The following is a 17,605-nucleotide window of genomic DNA, read 5'->3' on the forward strand; positions in this document are numbered from 1 at the left end:
AAATATGAAGAAAACTGTCAAAAGTCTTCCATCCAAAAATGGAGACCCGGGGTGGATGGGTGGGAGGAAAAGAGTGGGCCCCACAGAGTGGAGGAGCTGAAGGGCTTTGCTGAGAGCTCAGATCAGTGAACACAGAGCTGCACTAGCGGCAACATGAAACTGTGTGTTCTTCAGTCTTCAGGCTCTGAGGAGAAGATGAGAAACCGGGAACTAAGTTCAGGGCTCAGACCAAGACTTCCCTGGAACTATAAGGAAATTTAGTTTTCAAACAAACGTCACCATAGCAACCATTAAACAAAGTGTGTGGTGTTGAGTGTGTTGTCTCTCTTGACCACTTCTTCTTGAACTTAAAGGAGCTTGCAATCTTTGGATAATTTCTTAAAACCAGATACTCTCAAAGCATGGTGGGCGTTTCTAATAGCCTAGGACAGAATCTGGATGTTCATAAGGGAAGATCTGCATCTTTTGTAGCAATAATGGCACAGGAAGTCAGCCCCCTGGAACCTGGGCCCCTGGACAGTAGAGGAGTTTAGCAGCCGAAGGCTTCCTGGTAGGATGTGTCACGTGCCAACTATAATTATTGTTAATGTATTTTCTCTGAAGGGCTCCTTCTCCCTCCATTTTTTGCCTTTGGAGTCTTAGCCTTCCTCTCCTGGGCCCCACCCAAGCTGAGAAATACAAAGTGCTATTTAACTCCAGAAATTAACCTGCCATTCCCACCACAAACGTCTCAGCGACTCACCATTACATTTTACTGGGCACTACGAGGGAGTCAAAGATATACCCCAGGCCTTGCAGTCTTGCCGAAGAGACAATGTAAAAATTCATTTAAAATGCTCATTTAATTAAATCAACCACATTCATTAAAAAAAAAAGGCATTTGAAACCATTCATCGGTGTGTTAGATTATGAGCGTTTAGGATGATGCCGGGGGACATTGAGAAGACGGTGAATTCTGAACAGATGAGGTTTGATTTGGATACGGTTTGTCCCCCCAAATACTCTCCAATGTGGTGGTGTGGGTGAGATGGAACCTTTAACAGATGGTGACTGGCCCTGAGGAGGAGTTGATGGGTTTCCGTGGGAAGTGAATCAGGTCATAGAGTTACCGTGGGAAGCTGGTCTCATGCTCTTTGGCTGGGATTAACCCAGATCATGGATGTTCTAATGAGAGCTCAGGTTCCTTCATTAGCTCTTCCTCTATGATCCCTTATGCACACTGCTCTCTGCACGCACATGGGCTCCCTCCCTGTGAGGCTGCTCACCATGCTTTGATGCCCATCAGAGGCCGTTGCCATGGTTGTGGAGTGCCAACGTGGACTCTGAAGCCTCCAAAAGCACAAGCTAAAGAAACCCCCTTTCCTTGTAAAATAACCATCCTAAAATATGACCTGAAAGTGAACCCTAGGAGTCCTTCCCAGAGGACAGCAGTCTGCAGCATGGAGAAGACGCCAACCCTGGATGGCACAGAAAGTGACTTCTTCCAGAGCATTTGTTATGGTCAGGGGGAAATCAAGCAGCAGGGCCCTGTGCTGGATAATCTGGCAATTTCTATCAGATTACAAGTGACCTAGCGTTTCTCCTGCTGAAGTCCCTCACCTGTGCAAATTGTCACACACACAAGCTTACCCATTGCACCTCTATTCGTAACGGCCAGACATTAAAAATTTCACTTGTAAGTGAATTTTGGCGTAACAGAGGTGGGACTTTTTTGGGCCAGTAATTTGGGGCCTTTGTTGAGTCTTGAAATCCCCTAAAACTGGGCTTTCCCTCTCGTTTTAGTATCTTGATTTCTTCCTGGGAACTCTGTCTGTCTTCTTTGATATTAGCTCTCCGGACTTCAAAAACATAACGCGGATGGCTTAGCAAGCTTGAACTCACTTACCAATGCAAAGGTCTATGAAACCAAATACAATTATCTCTTTCTAGGACACTGGAGGTGTTGAAGACTTCAAAAATAATTCTAATAATAGAGACATTTAGGGAAAAAATGGGGTGGGGGGGGAGTACAAACAGACAAAAAGTTTACCTATTTTACAAGCCAGGACTCCAACTACTGATTGTCAAGGAAAAAAACCTGTCTGCATTGAGAAACCTAGCTGTACTTGGGAAGGTCAGGAGGTTGCCTTAACACCCACGACCTCAGTCATGTCTTCAGCCATGACCCCAGAGGCTCACCTGACTTCCCCGAACCTGTTTTCATACGGTGAATGGAGTCAGGACTATCCTCTTGATATCTAAGTGCCCAGCAGACTGCTTGGCTCCAGGAAACCCATATATTGGTATTGCTGACTTCAGGAAATGGCCTATTAAATTATTTTAAGATCCATATTCTATCCACCCAGATTATCACTGCTATGGAGGACTTAAAGACTAGCTTTAAAAGTATTAAGTTTAAAAAAATGGTTTTAAAACGTTTTTAAGATTTGCTGATTTCATACTGCAGGTATGAATGTTTTGCTCGTGGGCATGTAAATATCCCACAGGCATTGCTGGTACCCACAGAGGTCAGGAGATGATCTTATAACCCCTGAGTTATCTCTCCACCCATCCCCAAAGTGTTCAGCTTTTACACCTGTCTTTAATTAGCACATACGCTAATTAACATTGTGGCCAACCGAAGAGCTAAATCGATACACATTGATTTTGGAGTTTTCATGATGTCAAAATTGAACTGGAATTTCTTTTCAATTCGTGCATTTACATTTCTGGCATCAACTTCTTTAGAGACATTTGGGCCTTTCGTGCCAGCAAGTGCTGAATTACTGCAAACTTAGGCTGGATGACATATTTAGGGTGATTCCTTAAATGTTGAGTTTAGGGTAAAGCACGTTTCGTTTTGGTTTTAGGAAAGACATCATTCTTTATTTCATAACAGAGAGCTTTCTATCCCTCTTTCCACTCCAGGAGTCAAATATCAGTCGATTATCACGTCAAACAGAAAAATGGCATAACCACGACCCCGCTGCTGTCAAATTGGATTGGGGTCTGTACACAATAAGTAATAAATTAACATTTTTAGACATCCACCCTCAAGAACATGAAGGCTGAAATGCTCTCGGGTTTCTGGGAATAGCTCCTCTTCGTACAAAAACTGAACAACACAAAACTGTCAAAAATAAATCATGGAAGTCTATAGTCACTTACTTGTCCCTCTGTGTCACGACTGGGCCATGAACTTCCTGAGGAGGCCGTGCTGCATAGCTCCCTCCCCGCTGGTCCCTTAGAAGCGTCTGGTTCATCAGATCAACTGTCACAAGATGGATGATGCTTGTGTCCAGTTGTGTCCAAGTGGCCCCTTATTTCACTGAATAATGACCCTAAAGCCACTCTTAATGGTGGTGGTGGAAATTGAGATATACCAAAAAGAAGCCATACTATGCTACCTTTTAAGCAAAAGTGCAAACATTTTGACTCAATAAGGAAAAAAAAAATCATATCCCGAGGCTGCTGAGATCTGCAACGCAGTAACAGATTTTAAGAAAGAGAAACTATTCCTATAATTTCACTATGGTATATAACAATAATTATTCTGTTTTCACACTTTAATCTTTCTGTGTAGAATTTATAAATTAACATTAATATATTATTATATTATGCCATATATATTATATATATATAATCTCAAGTGTTAATTTATATATGTCACATATATGTATACACATATGTGGAGAAAACAAAGGATATGAAAGGCTCAGGACTACCTACTATCAAGCTTCCACAGGAGTCTTGGGATGCAGCCCACAGAGGAAAGGTCTAAGGGTCTGGGGAGATGGCTCATAGTTAAAAGCATGTACTGCCCTTGTGGAAGATCTAGGTTTGTTCCTAGCACCCATGTGTACCAGTTTACGACTGCCTATAACTCCAGCCTCAGAGAAGTCGGCTGCTTCTGCTGGCCTCTGCAGGCACCTGCACTCGCGTGCACATACCCCAACACAGACACACATACACACACATCATCAAAAACAAAATAAATCTAAAAGAAGAAAGACACCAAAGATAGACTGTCTATGTTCATGATTTTGTAGTAATCCTTAAGAGATCCGGGATACCAGACCTTCATCAGACCCATGAACTGAGAATGTCTCCCTCTGCAATTGCTAATAGGCTGTCTGTTACCTCTCTTCGTGAAGTACTCCATGAACAGAAGTTCACTGTGTATATTACAGCCTGTCAGCCTGTTCCCGATAGCTAGCACTATTTTTGCATCCAGTGGCAAACATATTTTGCTTACTCAAATTCCATGAAGAATTATTTCCCCTTTTCTTCTAAACTTGCTGTTGTTTCACATTTAGATGAAATCCTTCCAGAATCAGAGTCAGTTTGTTTTTTTTGTGCATATGAGACAGGGATCAAATCACACTTTTGTATGTAGATCTGGTTGTCCTTGTACCGTTTACTGTGTTGAAAAATATCACTTTCCCACTTTACTGCAGTACCAAAGGACAAATAAATATTATTTATTTGTTCATAGATTGTTTTGTCTATTATGATGACCAACTCATTTATTTTTGTGTCTAGAAAATTCTAGGAGAGCAGTACTAGTTAGTTTTAACTTCGCCTCTCTGGGACTCGGATGACATTTAAGGCTATGATTCTTTCAATTGTAGCCATAGACACGCCGTGACACCCAGTAAGGGCGTGAGCTTGTGGTTTGTTACATGAAGCAGAGGATGACCTGTCTCTCCCTCCCTCTCCCTGCCTCTCCCTGCCTCTCCCTGCCTCTCCCTGCCTCTCCCTGCCTCTCCCTGCCTCTCCCTGTCTCTCCCTGCCTCTCCCTGCCTCTCCCTGCCTCTCCCTGTCTCTCCCTGCCTCTCCCTGCCTCTCCCTGCCCTTCTCCCTGTCTCTCCCTGCCTCTCCCTGCCTCTCCCTGTCTCTCCCTGCCTCTCCCTGCCCTTCTCCCTGTCTCTCCCTGCCTCTCCCTGCCCTTCTCCCTGCCTCTCCCTGTCTCTCCCTGTCTCTCCCTGCCTCTCCCTGCCCTTCTCCCTGTCTCTCCCTGCCTCTCCCTGCCTCTCCCTGTCTCTCCCTGCCTCTCCCTGCCCTTCTCCCTGTCTCTCCCTGTCTCTCCCTGCCTCTCCCTGCCCTTCTCCCTGTCTCTCCCTGCCTCTCCCTGCCTCTCCCTGCCTCTCTGACTCTCCCTGCCTGTCTCTCCCTGTCTCTCCCTGCCTCTCCCTGTTCCTCCCTGCCTGTCTCTCCCTGTCTCTCCCTGCCTCTCTCTGTCTCTCCCTGCCTCTCCCTGTCTCTCCCTGTCTCTCCCTGCCTCTCCCTGTTCCTCCCTGCCTGTCTCTCCCTGTCTCTCCCTGTCTCTCCCTGCCTCTCCCTGTCTCTCCCTGCCTCTCCCTGCCCTTCTCCCTGTCTCTCCCTGCCTCTCCCTGCCTCTCCCTGCCTCTCTGTCTCTCCCTGTCTCTCTGTTTTGTTGACTTCATGCCCACATTCTCTCCAAGTTTTTATTCAGCCTTCATCCTTCTCTATGTGTTTGCCTCTCCATAAGAATAAATCATTATCCATTAATCATTTATCTGTTGGATATCTCTCTTCTTTGTGCATTTTAAAAGCAACAGAAAGTAGATTACATCATATTTTGGTTTTGTTTTTTTTTAAGATATCACACCTATGTAACTTTCAATGAATTTTTTTTCTACTATAAATGTGGTGGCTTTGGGTTTTAACAAATCATCATCTACCCTTTCTCTAGAGCTGCTAGATATTTGAGATCTGGAAGAAGTGATTTTTATTCCAATGTGGCAATCACCATAAGGCAGTCTGCCATTTCAATTGCAACTTAAACACCGATAGGTGTGTTTGTAAACTGTATTTTCCTAAAATGTCTTCACACACACCCTCAGTGCTACAGGAGACCACGTGGTTTCATAGTAGAGTCATATGGAAACACCCAAGGTGAATTTCTTGTTCTCTTGGCCTCACACTGGCTTTCTGACTGGGCTGTAACTTGCTGAGAGCACATTGTGCTGAAATCATGGGAGTGAGCTCCATCCCACGGCCACTCTGAACCAAGCTGCTGATTTGACTTTTCTAAGGCGTCTATGGATTACCAGATGAATGAAAAAGAGAAATAAAAGGAGAAAATGGCTTCTAAAGGACTCAGGTTTTTATTAGAGATATAAGAAAGAGCTCAGGCAGAAGCAGGTACTTGGGAGAGTCCAGAGTGAACAAGACTGGCAAACTGTGCCGTGTGAGGAGATGGGGGAGGTGAGAGGGAGCACCAGAAGCCAAGAGGGCAGGAGCTGGGGAACCAAGAGACTGAAAGGGCAAGAGACCCAAAAAGACCTGTGTAGCCCGAGCAGCTGGGAGAAGGGCAGCCCTGCCCAGTTCCTGAGGTTAGGGGGTGGAGTGTGCCAGCCATGAGGACCGTGTAACAGGCAGTGTAATAGGCAGGGACTGAGGAATGCTGGGAGAACCTGGTGGCCAGCATCAACTTCGATGTAATTAGCACCTCAGCCATTTGTCCTGGATTTGAGACCTAACAGCTAGAAGTAAGGATCTACCCTGTAACCACATGAGACCATCTTCCACTGACCTACATGGAAAAGGACATCTGAACAAAGTCACTGTTTTGTCCCTATGGATAATGGGGTCTGACTGTATAGAACAATGATGTCATCTCCAGATCCTAACAGCCTTGTTATAGATAATTGTAGCCAGCTCCTAAATAGTTTCTGCTTCCTGATTTTGGTTCTATCTTTTCAGTATCTATAAGATCACAGTGTCCTTAAAGACATTTCTGTCATCGTAGCATCTTCTTGGTCAGGGAGCCCAGATGGTTTTATTGACTAAAAGATAAAGCCCCGACATCATGGCCTCTCTTTTTAAGATTTCCACAATCAGACACCAACCTGTCCTTTATTCTTCCTTCTTTCTTATGACAGGTTGGGTAAACAGTTCCTGTTGAGGGTCAGACAGGGAATATTCAAGTTTGAAGGCCATATGGTCTCTTGTCATTAATGCTCAATTCTGCCCTGACAGTGCAAAGCAGACACACATACTGTGCCAGTCAGTCTCCGGTCACTGTCACAAAAATACTGAAAGAGAAAAATCAACAGAAGGAAGAAAATTTTATTTCACAGATTGAGAGATTTTGAGAAGCTTTGTTTCCCAGTTTTAGTACTTTTGGTTTCATTGTTTCTAGGACTGTAGTGAGAAACCACACTGTAGCAGAAGGCTTGTACTGGAAAGGAACGGAGAGGGTAAAAACACACCCTCTAAAGGAGTAACTCCAGCGACACGCTCCCTCCAAATAGGCCTCTACTTTCCACGTTTCAGTGGATAGCCCAGCAAGTATAGACAAAGCTTTCAATCCATGAGCCTGTGAGGGGGATAGACAGGATTTCCCTCTTGTTAAGTAGTCTTCAGTCTAATTAGAGAGTTTGTGGTTACCACCAACGTGTGAGTGCTACTATTGTCTCACTAGGAATTTTGTACTGATGGTCATTGCTGTGGGTCATAGGACAGGTTGCTTTTTGTAAGTTTATCAACTAGACCAATCAACTAATTCGTATACCAGAGCTTTCCCTAGGGCTGTTTCTTAGCATTTCTAGGCTATGTTATTTGAATCTATTTTACTAACTAGATAAAAGGCATATTTCTACACCTCAACGATCATGCAAATCATTAATCTGGGTCCTTCACTCTTGCCCCCAGGTGGTCATCCTACTCATGAAATCTTATCTCTGACCCCTCCCACTTCTAAAAAATAACTGACGCCAAATGAATGCACTCACAGGCAGCAATTGAGATTATAGATAGGCCCACATATACCAAATGCTGTCAGAAGAGCGATCTGTCAGAGGCCCGGAACCTTCCGTGCCAATTTCCCAAGGAAACACAGAGCTGTTAGAAAGACTAAAGGCTGATTATTTATTTAGCTCATTTTTAAAAACCTCTATCATCAAACAACATAGCAGAACTCTAAGACAGATGAGTGGAATGAGCAAGAACCACAGTTAGATCTGATTTGAACTAGGACCGTGCTATTGCTTCTCTCTCTAAACTTGGAGGATATATTTCTTAACTTGTGTGTTGATTTCCTCACATATGTTTTGGAGCCAAAGACAGTATCTAACCTGAAGAGTTACCAGGCTAATGACATGAGTTAATACATGTAAAAACATTGGTTTGAGTATATATAAGTTGGCAAAATGATATTTATGTTCTGTCACACATGAAATAAAATTCACAAGAGCAAACAGAGTAAACACACCCACCTAGGTAAGCAATGGCACTGGGTAGTCATTCAAAGACCCAGATCTGGTTCCTTTAACACAGGGGTGTTAGCTTTCTTAGGAGTGTCCCACATAACTGCTTGGACTGAAAGCATGGGAAATCTGAGCGAAAGATTTTTAACAAGGTTTGGGAACCCAGAATTTCTTCGGGTTGCATTGGTTGACCGTCACATGACAGGATGTGTACAGGACGGTCCTCTGAGCCAAATTTCCATCATCCTCACCAGTTCAGCAACGCCTGCTTGCACAAGATCGCCACAGCTGGGTTTGCTGGCTGTTGACATTCTCTCACAGGAGGAGGTGTGGGGAGGGTCATAAGACTCTCACCTGAGTCTCTAGCCACCTCCCAACCAGTTGAACGCAATTCTGTTCTAATCGGTCATGAATTCAAGGAAGGACTAGAATATAGGAGTTGGTGGGGTGCCTCCATCCTCTGGTCCTGGGGACTCACCCACACTGGGTTCAGACTTTCCAGCAGGGTTGCTTTAAAGCCCTTTCAGGCCCTTCACTCCTTCCTCACTCACTGCTCTGCAAACAACCTTAATACACCTATTAGTTCCTCCAGAGTGAACGCTAATGATATTGTATCACTGTTTGTTGTTGGGAGTTTAGAAAGAGGGGTAAATGCTGTGTCTCCTCCCAAAGGAAATTTAGCAATGCCCGGCAGAACCTCATTCCAAGGGAAGCTGAAAAACAGTCTAGTTGCCCAGGAGAAAGTGTATGTGGATGTAAAGTGAGGGCAAGATGGGGTATCAAAACTGACTCTTCATCGCTCAGTAGTTATGTAAAGCCTACAGTAAGTTGTGATAGTTACAGAATTTAGGATCTATTGAGTCTTTCTTTAAAGTTGTTTAATACGTTTTTTTTGTTGTTGTTCTTTTTTTTTTTTTTTTTTTTTTTTCCGGAGCTGGGGACTGAACCCAGGGCCTTGCGCTTCCTAGGCAAGTGCTCTACCACTGAGCTAAATCCCCAACCCCTGTTTAATACGTTTTTAAACATTTTTAAATGTGTGTTATTGTTTTATATGTATGAGAATTTCTAGAATGTATTTCTGTGCAGCTTTTGTACACAGTGCCTATCAGAGCCCCTGAGACTAGAGTTACAGAAGGTTCTGAGGGAGGATGTGGTTGCTGGGAATTGAACCGAGTCCTCTGAAAGAGCAGCCAGTGTTCTTAACTGCTGAGTCATCTCTCCACCCTCAAAACAAAATTTTAAAGTGATTCTATTCCCTATAGTAGGGCTACTAATGAAGAATCCCTTAATTTTATTACTTTTATTATTTTTAATTTTCTAGGAATTTTTTTTTGTCCTAAAACCAAAATACTGATGTTTGTTTCTTCAAGTGATGGATTGCTTTACTTTGGCCCTAAATCTTGGAAATATTGTCAGGATTGGCTTAGAAAAACGAAATAACTTCCTTCTTTCATTCAAGTAACATTTATGGGACACTTATTAGATGTCAAGCTTCCAGCGAGATGCTGAGAACAAAGAAAGAATATCCAGAGGGATCAAAGAATAAGGCTTCTGGTCTCCTGTGACACACATTCTAGGTGGGAGAATGACTGGGCAGATAAATAACAGAAAAACATGAGCAACCATGTCAGGGCAGAACACTAACCAATACGGGGCCACACCAATGGGTGGCAGAGTTGAAAGCCAACTAGGATAGATGGGACAGGGGCTTCTTGAAATGGGCTTTCTATTCCAAACCTGATGAAGCCATAGCCAAGAAGTACAAGATTCGTCAAAACACTAATAAAGTGGACTTTAGTCTACCAAGTTCAAGGAAAGGAAGTGTGAGACCAGAGAGTGACAGCCGTCGGAGTGAGAGACGCAAGGTGAGCGTCTTAAAGCTCACCGTGTTGTCTCCAAGGCCGGTAGCTCAGTTTCAGTCTCAATGCAGTGGGAAGAATTTGAAAGTTTTTATGTAGGCGCGTTACCAGCAGGGCTGTGAGCCTGGTTCTAGAAGAAGCGTTTCATGGGCTATGGAAGCAGGAAGTAGCTGGTGTTGAGGGTCATGGCTTGGAAAAAGGTAGGCAACCTTGGTGAGCTCATGGATCCTGACAGCGAGCTTGTCCTTCTGGTGCAGACTCTGTTTATAGCCCTTTCCGGTCTGCACTCCTTTTGTTTGTTTGTTTGTTTGTTTGTTTGTTTGTTTTACAGGATATAGATCCTTGTAAATGGGTTAAGTTCTTCCTGAATCCTAGAACAATAGTCTTTGTTCCAAAAGCAATCATCATTTCATGATACAGCCCGGAAAGACCAGGTCCTGTTTTTGGGTGAGTTGATCTAAAGATTTAAGCAGTAAAGATCACTGGGACTGTGAAGGAAATGGTTCTCCATAAATTCTAAATTGCCACAAAAATTTGGATGCGTTTAGACCATGGAGCAGAGAAAAAGAAAATTGTTCCTTGATACTTGCCTAGTTTATGTGAAAGGGAGACATCGGGAAAGTCTGTGGAGAGGTTTGGGAAAGCTCAGGTTTGGTAATTGTGAAACCATCAACCGAGGGCGAGTGTGGAACGGTGAGGTAAGGCAGGAGGTTACTTCCTCAAATGTCAAGACAATTCTGAGAATGCTCTGGTTTGAACTTCAGGTTACTGGAAATGGAATGCATGAATGTGCGTGCATCATTCACACCTATCAGGAAGAGGAGGGAATGAACATTTTCTTTCCTCCTTTCTTTCTGTCTGTCTATCCGTCTGTCTTTCTTTTCTTTCTTTCTTTTCTTTCTTTCCTTCTTCCTTTCTTCTTTTCTTTTTCCTTCTTTCTTTTTTTTTTTGAGTTTAAACACCATGTCTAGACAATAAAAAATCTCTTGATAGGAGAAAGGTCTGTTGGCTATCAGTGTGGGCATGGCCGCTGTATCTGTAAGAGCAGGGGACTGCAGCCTCTCTCTAGAATAGCCATCCCTCCACCTAGGACAGTCTTCTCTGGGTTCATTGCACGACAGCTTTTTGACTTTATCCTTTGTTACCTTCGCTTCTCTTCATTTTGTTTAAAAACCTTACTTTTACGTCTCCTTTGAAAATTCCATACATGTATACATTGCGTTTCATCCTAGCCGTCCACCGCCACATCTCTCCAACCACCTTACCCACCACACGCTATCTGCACCCCGACTTTGCTGTTGTTGTCGTCAGTCCTGAGTCCAACTGGTGTTGCCCATGTAGTGACATCATCACCCATTCTGGTGTGAGCACTCCACCACCAGCTGTGGCTAGAACTTGGCCCTCTCTTGGCAGCCATCAACTACCGGTAGCTCAATCACCAAGATGGCATTTTGACAGGCTCGCTCTTGTATAGGTTTTGTACAGGCAACCGCAGCTCTTGTGGGTTGATATGTTGCTTTGTTTTAAAGGTAGGATCATACGCTATAGCCAAGGATGGCCTAAAACTCATATATATATATATATATGTATGTATATATATATATACATATATACATATACATATATATATGAATATATATACATATATATGAATATATGTGTGTGTGTGTGTGTGTGTGTGTGTGTGTGTTGCTAGGCTTGAACTATCAACAACTGGGACTTACACTATAGATGAGGCTGGCTTAGAACTTACTACATATTGCAGGTTGAGCTTGAACTATCAGCCACCCTCTAGTTTCAGACTCCCAAGTGCTGGCATTACAAACGTGAGCCATCGTAACGAGCTTCCCTTCGTTCTCAGCACATCACGTCAAGGAGCCCCTGACTCTTACATACCTCATTTGATCCAATTGGTTTCCGGAGTAATGAGGTCATAAGTTGACCTTGGACATGTGTCCCAAACTGCTTATTAAACCAGATTACTTTCTCACACTCTTAGACAATGAAATCTGTGCAAATTTTGTGTCCATGATACCGAAAATGGGTACCTGCAGAAGACATCCCCTCTATTCCTCTCCTGGGTTCTACTTTATCCCTTTGTTTGAGCAGTTTTGAGAAGGGATGCTTTTTGTTGTTTTCGTTTTGAAGAGGAGCAATGGTGAGTGAGAGCCATCCAGACTTCTCTCATCTTGCAGCCTTCAACAGGCCCATCCCTGGGTTCCAGTTTCCGTACTTGGAAAATGGGAGTGATGAGGGTGCTGTCTGTCTGGGTTGTGACAGCAGAATGGTGGATATGTTCAAAGCAGGTGGAATTGTCTGGCAGTGTTTTCTCCTCTGCAGAGCTTAGTCTGTGTTTCTGATTTCCTTCTTAGGAATGGCAACAAGTGACAACTGGTGACCCCACTGCTTTGTGATGGCCCCTGCTCTGTGATGGTCCCTGCTAGGTCTCCGTGGTGGTGGTAGTGCTTAGGTGGGAGTCAGGAGGAAGCCGGGGAGACATACTGGCCTTGGGTTGGAAGGCCTAAGCTTTTAATCCCCTTCCCCACCTGTGAGAAGTGTCAGGCCAAGCTGACCAGGCCTTCATAGTCATTCCCCAGCCAGTCATGTTCTCCCTGCTCCATATCATCTTTCTCTACTCTCTGGCCCACAGAAGCCAATGCAGCTTCCAGCTACCAGTCCTGCTTGTGACCTTACATCCTGCGGTTTCATTTATTAAAGATATGCAGAGTCACCATCAGAAGAGTTTCGGGCCTGTGGAAATTTATCCCAAGTTTGTTGAGGGTAAAATACCCTGGGGATTGAACCCTTAAAAAGTTCCTCAAAAATGACATGACATTTTTTGGCCAATTAAACTTCCCTAATGTCTTCCTAGAACTGGCAGAAATTCTGAGAAGTTGTAAGGCACCAGAGGCCGGCAAGATCACTAGATTCTCCACTCTCGGCCTTGAAGAGCATCCACCTTTACTAAGGGCATGTTTAAAACCCGTGGGCAGGAACAGCCTCCAGACATTGGCCCACCCACACACTGGCCATCAGCCGGCAGGTGCAATAGCCACAGCCTTACCTGTCCCCTCCCTCCACGAAGCCTGACCTGATGGAGCGGACAAAGGTTCAGAGCCTGACTGGATGGAGTGGTCAAAGATCAGAACAGCTTGTGCAGTGTTTCCAACTGCCATTGTTTCATTAGGCACTGTGTCAGAGGCAAATCAAAGGGTCATGACTCCTAGTAGATTAAATAAATTATGGTGTTGCCAGACAAGAGCACCCCTGTCAGCCTCTACCAACACTTGTAGGGCCTGCATTAGCTCACAGGGATATATGCCCACATTGTATTACTTCACCGAAGCGCCTTTCAGCGTAGTGCCACCTATTTATGGATATGTCCGGATAGGCACAGAGTGCCTGCCAGCCATGCCTGCCAAAGGCCAGAGAGCAGTTATCTGGAGGTTTACTCTTTACTCTCTTCTTTACAATGTACTTTTTTTGTATCTTAAAATATTTTTTTTACAGTGACACACTGTGTCATTTTGTCCCCAAGGGCGGTGGGGGGGGGGGCTAAACTTTAAATTTTAAAATTTGAATTAAGTAAATGAACTAAAGTCACTCCTATTTGAGAGATGTGATCTGGGTTGGTTGCCCCACAAGACTGAAAGCGCATAGAGTACTTCTCAGGTGCCAGCCAACCCCTGTCTGAGGATCCTTCCGGGATCAACTCACGTTACAGTAGCTCCAGGAGGCAAGTCTTTTATGGTCCTCGTTGACCGATGATAAAATGGGCACTTAGGGAAGTCATCGGTCTAACATCTCTGGGTGATAAGGGGTGGAACAGAGCTCCATCTGGTCAAAGGCCTGCTTCCGGGGCAACGGCCACAAGGCTGTGTCTTCGGCTTGCAGCAGCATCAATTCAATTGTTCTGCTGCCCCGGGCATGGAAGAGACTGAGAGCTGAGCAGGAGCTAGGGCACGGGGTGAGGAGAAGGCAGAAGAGAAGGCTGTGGATTCAAACTGACCATCCTGGGGGTCCTGGGGGATCCTGTGGGCCTCCTGTTCCCTCAGCTCCTCCCAGTTGTGTTTCCTCCTTCGTTAGCAGGGTTTCAGGCGCTCCATTCGGAATGTTGGTTGCTATAGATACCTCCTGGTAGTGAGTCATGGGGTGCCACTTCAGTCCCCGACTGTCTCCACTAATACCTTGTTCCAGGCCAAGATGTCGGGGGAAGAGGGAGCCCTATGTGAGGGAAGTCCTGAGAGAACGTGGACTTCAACATGGACTTAGCTCGTCAAGGACTCCAAGACCAGTCGGCCCATAGGAAACGGGCTTGGCTTTCCTCAGGAGTTCAGAAACGAGTGCAATGATGAGCGTCTGCAGCCTCTTCCTCCTAGATGGTTACAGCCTGAGGCTGCTCATCTACAGAGACCCTCTACCAGACTAGCTAGCCCCTCCCCCTGTGCTGTGTGCCATAACGGTGCCTCACCTTCCAGGCAGCGGCCATAGTGGTGGATTAGAGGACCCACCCGATCCCTGCTTCACTGTACGTGTAAGTCTGTGTATCCGTTCTTCATTCCCTGGCTGCCCTTAGCCAGGGTTCTGAAACCCAAGCTGAGCCCATCACCACACTGAGAGACACAGACTCCAGGGTCTCTGGGTAGGCCAGTTGTCCCAGCAGGCTGGAAGATAAGCATCCCTGTCCCTCACCACCCTGTGGCAACTCTGTTCATTTGTCATTGTCCCATTGGGCATAATAAGCCCTTGAGGCTGACACATGCCTCGTGAACGCCTGTATCCCCACTCTGTGGAGAAGAACACTCAGCGAGCTTCCCCTGTTGAGTAAAGGAGCCTTGCGATTGTGGAACAGCAGTTGAAGTAGCATTTGTGAATTAACTCACAGGATTTTAATTTTTTTCTGTTTTCTACTTACCTGGCTCAGAAGTCTGATGCCAAGAAGTTGCTGATTTAAAAAAAAAAAACAAAACATTAAAATTAATTAAACTCCATATGTAAAAACACAGGCATGGCCTATTATCCTTATATGGCTGTTTCCACCTTTAATATTAATAAACAGTAGAAAGTCCACCGTGCTATCTTGAGCCTGGAAAGGTGTTATCACAGATAACAGTAAGATTATCCTGTCTTTGGTGAAGTAACTTTGGAACAGTCACTCAGAACAAGTCTTCTGATTCAAACAAAGACGATGCAGATACAAAATAGAAACACTGTATTTGCTCACACAAACACTCCACAGGTTCTGGTTGGTGTGTTTTAGATTTTTGAGACAAGGCTAGCCCAGGCTAGCCTTGAACTTGCCAAGTAGCCTGAGCTGGCCTTATCCTTGTGATCCACTTACATTTGACTCTAGAGGGCCAGAAACTCCATTTTTGAGCCACTGGGATTGATAAGAATCCCAGTTGCATGTCTCAGTGTTATCCAGATTTAACATGATGGCCGGTACACAGGAAACAAAGCTATGTCCTCTCACAGAGCAAAAATGTTCTTGGCATGACTATCCTAAGTCAATGTCTCCATCATGGCGCATGCACTCGCCAATATCTGCTTGATGGAACACCACAATTCCACAATTGCCATGGGGTCCTCTTTTCTGCAGTCTTGGGTAGACTTTGCTGTACCCTAAACCCCAAAGGAACGTCTGCTGTGGAATAAACCACTACTCCCTGGTACTGAGATGTGTTTTCAGTGATTCCCCCCAGACTGGATTTCAACACATGGTTTCCATACAAGAAGGACTGCTATGCTCCAGGCTTTATCCACACTTTATACTTGGCATAGGGCACAAGGTAATCCAGAGCTGTAATGTGCATCCGGACCGTGTGGGTCTTAGTAAACTTTCCAAAACACGTCCCCAGGGGCACTAGCTTATCTCTGGAGACATTGGTGGCCAGCTGCAGGGTTGTCTCACCCACATAGTACACTCGGCTGTTGTGCAGCCGGAAACACTAGGTGCCGTCCGGTCTGTCCACCAGGAGTTGTAGATTCTCTCCCATGTATTTAGCAATCTTCTCAAACATTACCTTCTTCAGTCAAAGGCCTCATTTTTTTGCTAGCTTGGTTCTGAAGTTGCTAATTTTTAACATGTCCCTTAAACTGGAGGGGCCTTTAGGCCCTATTTTATGCTAGATACTCAAGTGTAGAACTTCTAGGTGTTCTATGTTCAATATAGGCTATAATTCACAAAGCACAAAGCAGTCAGGCCACACAACTAGAGAGAGGTGAAGACTGGCTTCTGTCTGGAGCTGTCCACACTAATTTCCATCCTGCTCCCTCCTTGTGAGTTCCTGTAGCTTTGAAGAACAGGCCTGTTATTAAGTCTGCCGCCTACATCCACGGGAGAGCTGGGGGCTTCACTAGATTCTCTCATTCCTGAAGTCTTTTCTTCCTGCTGATCCCAAGACCAGCCTAACTCAGCCTGGAGCTGGAAGGTGAAGGCTTTTTCACCCGTGTCTCATCTAACCCAGACCTACTTGATGAAAAAGGTCATAGATACACATAAACATTCACACAAAGCTGAAGCTGTGACCATAGCCCACAGTGTGGAAGGGATGGGGCCAGGATCAGGCTGTAGCCAGAGCAGTCTTTCTCATCTGCTGCTACTTCAGTCTTTCAACTAGAGATGGATAAAGGGGAGGGGGGAAGGGAAGAAGGGGGGGAGAGACAGAGACACAGAGACAGAGAGACAGAGACAGAGAGACAGAGAGAGACAGAGAGACAGAGACAGAGAGAGAGAAAGACAGAAAGAGATAGAGAGAGAGAGAGAGAGAGAGAGAGAGAGAGAGAGAGAGAGAGAGAGAGAGACTCATTATGAGTGCAGGGGCTGCTGCTTCCAGGCCCTTCTCACACAATCAGAAATTTAGGATGACTTGATTCACTGAAATATTTTCTTTAAACTGCCACTAATCTGTCACACTCTCCTAACCTGTTGGGTAGAGACCATCACCACACCCCAGCCTGAGCCTTTCGCCTCCAGGCCGCTTGCTATGTTTTGACCTAGTCTCACGTGCTCTAGCAGCTCTTGGGATAGAATTCACACAAGCCCCAGTTCACTCACGAAAGTGCTTTTACTGTTCCACACAGTGGAACCTGGATGACAACCACATTGCAAAGATTTTCATCCAAAAAATGAAGCCACACACCTTTTAACTGCCTTCCCTGATGCTTCCCTGTATTAAGCTGTGGTTCACGATCCTCTGTCTCCGTGTGAGTTTGTCTACTCTGGATACTTCATGGATATGGGGTTATGTAAAACAGTCTGGCGCCTGGCTTCTTTGCCGTAGAATGCTCATTGGTATCTCACTGTGTCGTTTCACATCATATGCCGGGGTGGCATCTGTTTCGAAGACTTGACCGTATTCCACTGTGTGGAGCACCATGTTTAGTACTTTTTGGTACTGATGTTTAGTACTGGTACTGTTTCTGGGTATTTAGGTTGTTTCCACTTTGGACCATGGTGAATAATGCCTTTATGAACACTGACGTAGACTGTGAACCTATGTTTTCACTTCTCTTGTCATGAATACATTGCCA

At 44.9% G+C, this 17,605-nt stretch overlaps 1 pseudogene; it reads right to left on the bottom strand.

The window, feature by feature from the left end:
- Nucleotides 1-15,569: 15,569 nt before the first annotated feature.
- Nucleotides 15,570-16,092, bottom strand: Nip7-ps2 (nucleolar pre-rRNA processing protein NIP7, pseudogene 2; annotated as a pseudogene).
- Nucleotides 16,093-17,605: the final 1,513 nt, after the last annotated feature.

This window comes from Rattus norvegicus, chromosome 1 (genome assembly GCF_021556685.1).
Source record: "Rattus norvegicus strain SHRSP/BbbUtx chromosome 1, alternate assembly SHRSP_T2T, whole genome shotgun sequence".
NCBI lineage: Eukaryota > Metazoa > Chordata > Mammalia > Rodentia > Muridae > Rattus > Rattus norvegicus.